This window comes from Octopus bimaculoides, chromosome 12 (genome assembly GCF_046866305.1).
Source record: "Octopus bimaculoides isolate indiv1 chromosome 12, ASM4686630v1, whole genome shotgun sequence".
NCBI classification, from domain to species: domain Eukaryota; kingdom Metazoa; phylum Mollusca; class Cephalopoda; order Octopoda; family Octopodidae; genus Octopus; species Octopus bimaculoides.
Window position 1 is genome coordinate 44178796 of NC_142939.1, and position 5000 is coordinate 44183795.

The following is a 5000-nucleotide window of genomic DNA, read 5'->3' on the forward strand; positions in this document are numbered from 1 at the left end:
CACACTCACACTCACACATGCTCTCTCTATCCTCGTTCTCTCTCTCTCTCTCTCTCTCTCTCTCTCTCTCTCTATATATATATATATATATATATATATATATATATATATATATATATACGTATATATGGGGTGCGGTCTGCGCATGAGTGTCTGTATGCAGGCATGTGCATTATGGGTATCTGCACTAATGATGTATAAATGCAAAATAACTTATATACGATAATAGATAATATATATATATATATATATATTATGTGCATACATAGACATTTTATATATATATATCATGAACTCATTCTCACTAGACAGGCACAGATATATTAAATTAGTGTAAAAATCACACATAAATATATACATGGCTACATACCTACGTACATACACCTATATATATTGTTTACGTGTGTTATTTTAATGGACACCATATTAAAACTGTATTCTTTTATACTCCTAATATATATATATATATATATATATATATATATATATATATATATATATATATATATATATATATATATAATAGCAAATGTAAACATCAAACATTATCGTATCCTTAATTATCTCTTAGAGTTTAGAAGCGTGCAGACGTTGCGGCATCAAGTTTTACACACCGAAAAATTTAGCTTGAAAATGAATCCAAATATCAGTGCCTTCACTTTCATAAACACATGTAACTTACATAAAGCATATCATTAGAAGAATCTAAACTACAAGCACCCAACATCTTCACAGATGCCGTACATTATTGAAAAATTTCAATATATACATACGCATACACACACACACACACACACACACACACACACTCATATATATGTACATATATACATATATATATGTGCATCTGTGTGCATATATGTGTTTATATGTGCATGCATACACTCACCCACACATATGTATATATATATATACATATATATATATATATATGTACATTAGTGTGCATATATGTGTTTATATGTGCATGCATGCACTCACCCCCCCCCCCCATATATATATATATATATATATATGTATGTATTTATGCTGTATATATACATATATATGTATATATATGCACATAACTTTTATGTGTCTATGTATGTATAGAGGTGTATATATATATATATATATATATATATATATATATATATATATACATACACAACACATGCATATATACGTATGTATATTGTATTTGCGAGTATGAATATCGATATGAATATTAAGTACACATATACATACATATATGTCTGTGTGTGTGTGTACATACATATATATGCATATATATATATGTATGTATGTATGTATGTATGTATGTATGTATGTATGTATGTATGTATGCATGTGTTGAGTTGGGTGCATTGATGTGTTATGTTATATTCTTTTGCTGGTTTCAACTTCTATCTGTAAGACTGATGTACCGAACGACTTATGGAAAACATCTCAATTAATGGAAGTTTCTCGCTTTAAATAAAAGAAACAAATATTTACTGATAAAGTTTAGTGATTCACAAAAGGCGTGATAATTCTATGAAATTATAAACTTACATGCTTGAAGCCTTAAAACCCAGTTAAAATATCAGCCATCTTTCAGTGATGAGATCGAATTAGAGTGAGGTATGTCCAGAGGTTATCTAATGTCCTATGTTTAATGTTTTCTATAATGTTTGGATGGAAGTGGTTAAGCAGGGACGTAGGATGATTTCTAAATCTATTAGAGGCTTTAGCGTTTACTCCTCGAAAGGCCATCATCCCTGTAGAGCTCTCTAGTGATTGATGGTCATTGTGAGTGTGGTCTGTGGAGAAGAAATATGGTCATCAGGTCACATACATGGATGGAGTCAATGTCCCCAATTTCGATATCAGAGTTTCTATTCCATTTTAATTTTTTGTTTTGTTTTACTTTTTCTCTGACCAAATCTCACTGAACCATACTACTGGGTCATATGTGAAACCAATTACAGACTTCCGATTTGGTTGCGTGAATGTTAGAAACAGCTGTTTAGACCTTGCTGGCCCCAAAACAGAAACATGCCTTGCAGTCACAAAGTCATACCTTGCTGTCCAAAAAACCGAGGCAGACACACTGGATAATGTAATTCTAAGAAGACTATTTCTGTTGAAATAAAAGAAAAGAAGCAGGACAGGCTCAGCTTGAATGCTTTTTGACCATAGGCATTTTGACCACGTCATGAAATAGCAACGCTCATATTAACACAAAAAAAAATCCTAAATACTTGGTTACATTATTTACATTATTTACATTTAACGGATATTTGTCCTCATCTTGTTTGTTGTTAACACAACGTTTCGGCTGATATACTCTACAGCCCTCATCAGGTATCTTGGGGAAATTTCAAACCTGGGTTCTCATTCCTACTGTATTTTTTGATATTATTATTATTATTATTATTTTTCAGAGCACTGCTTGGAATCTTGGAGTTAGTAGCCCGTGCTCTTGACCACTACGCCATATGCCCACATATGAACTGTATACATACTTGTTATATTTCATATTATTGTTGTTGTTTCAGACGATGTCAGTTCTGACCCAGCTGTTATATAACCAAAAGTATTCTAATCGCGAATATTCAGTATTGTATTACGGCATAGTGTATCTAGGGCTACATTATCCATTGTGTCCCTCCTGTTGTGGCTCTGCTTAGGACATCATCTCATGTACGACTAATTGTTGATGATGATTAGTCGCTGAATCGTCTTGATACACCAAACCTATCAAGAAAGGTGTTCCTCCCGTGAACATGACGTTATTCAGGCATAGTGTATCTAGGACTAAATTATCTATTGTCTATCTTTATGTTCAAGTTCTTTAACATTATCATAGTCCTGATACGACTGACCTACGATGAAACATGCTTCAATTGTAGCTACCTTGTGATCTATTGAGGGATAGTGTATCTTGGACTACGTCATCTAATGTGTCCTTCCTTGCTGATGTTGTTTAGCCATAGGAAGTTCTGATAAAGGATCAGAGGTGACCTATCAGCGATTATCTTGCCCTTCATTCAGTCATAATGTACCTTGAATTAAGATATAAGGGTTTTTGTGCTTTTCTTTAGTCTTAGAAAAATTTTAATGGAACAGTGCTACGGTTAAGTGTTTATCCAGTTCTTACTTTCCCATCTATTATTTACAAACAATATACCTAGGACTACGGCATATATGAGATATAAATCACCTCCAATCAATAACCATTCTTCATTTTGACCTAATATTTCCACAAGTGCGTTATTTAATGCAACGTGTCATTTTATAGCAACATTTTGATAAGATTGCTATCAAATGTGGCAACCACGTAGAAATATCCTCGTTGTCTAGTAACTTAAAAAATAAGTACAAAAACAAAGGGAATTACTAGGAAAACGAAAGTAATATGTGTATGTGTGTGTGCTTGTGTGTGTTTGTCTTTGTACGTATGTATGTATATATACGTTGTGAAATTACTGAGAAATGCAACTTCAGGGGAGGGCGTTATACTTAATGGGAGAGAATCTTTTCTATACATTTTTCTTGTGGAGAAATCATTATCAAAGACAGAAAGGAGCATACATATGTGTGTGTGTTTGTGTGTGTGTGTGCGCGTGTGTGTATTATGCATGTTTATGCGTGTGTGTATGCATATATATATATATATATATATATATATATATATATATATATATATATATATATATATACACACGAGGGGTGTTCATTAAAGATTTCCCCTCACCCACTTCTCTTCATTGCAGAAAACGGAACTTGTACAGTTATAATGATTCTTGTATTTACATGTGACGTTGTAAATTGCAGCTTTATACCAAAAGAGACTTTCGATCAAATGAAAGAAGTTTATGGTGACGATGCACCATCATACGACGTAGTCAAGCATTGGCATCGCCAGTTGAAATGTGGTCGGACATCGGTGGAAACTGCTCATATTCCTGGACGACGACATTCCGCCATTGATGACGCCACCATCCATAAAGTGGAAGCCACCATTTTGGAGGATCGCTGCATAACTATTCGGCAACAAGCCCAAGACGTGAAGACAAGTGTAGGGTCTGTGAAAAAATCATTCACGACCATTTACACATGCGGAAGTTGTCTGCACGACGGATTCCCCGGATGCTCACACCTTTTCTGAAGCAGGAACAAGTCAATTGCTCCCAGGCTCATTTGGCAATGTGCCAAGAAAACGATGACTTTTCCGATAGATTTATCACACAGGATGAAAAAAGGGTCCATCACTATGATCCTGAGACAAACGTCCAGTCGAAGCAATGGAAGTATGATAAATCGCCACCTCCAAAAAAGGTTTATGTCCAACCTTCGTCAGACAAGGTGATGCTCACAGTATTTTGGGACCAGCACAGAGAAGTGGCAAAGGGTACCACAATTAACAGAGCATATCATGCTTCTCTGCTGTCGAAATTGCAGGACGCCATCAAAGTAGAGAGGCGTGGTATGCTGACCAAAGGTGTCCGCCTCCGAGACAACGCCCCAGTTCACAACGCGCATGTTGCCCCGATGAAAGTACACTCCTGCGGCTGTGAAATCCTTCCTCATCTTCCTTAGTGTCCCAACCTCGCACCATCTGACTTCCACCTCTTTTCAGTCATGAAGTCTTTTTTGAAAGGAAAGCATTTTTCGGATGATGATAAACTTATTTCCGAGGTAAAGTCTTAACGCAACCTACCGTCTTCTACGGACGAGGTCTCCACAGTTGCATAAAGCGATGAGAGAAGTGTGTCACCATTGGTGGTGGCTATGTAGAGAAGGACTAATAATTATGCCAAGTTTCGTTTATCCCAGTCCTTGAGAAGTGGGTCAGAAGAAATCTTTAATTAAAATGCACCTCACGTATATATTTTCATGTAATTCCTTTATTATTTAGCAAAATGAAGATCTTAAAGACTCTAAGAGCTGTGGATAGAACTACTTCGTCTACGTTCTAGACTCTTCTGCACAACATAACACTAGACATTAAATTCCTTGAATCAAAATTCATTTAA

The 5000-nt window shown here is 35.2% G+C and overlaps 1 pseudogene; it reads left to right on the top strand.

The window, feature by feature from the left end:
* Positions 1-3826: 3826 nt before the first annotated feature.
* Positions 3827-4563, top strand: LOC149133086 (uncharacterized; annotated as a pseudogene).
* The last annotated feature ends 437 nt before the right edge of the window (positions 4564-5000 follow it).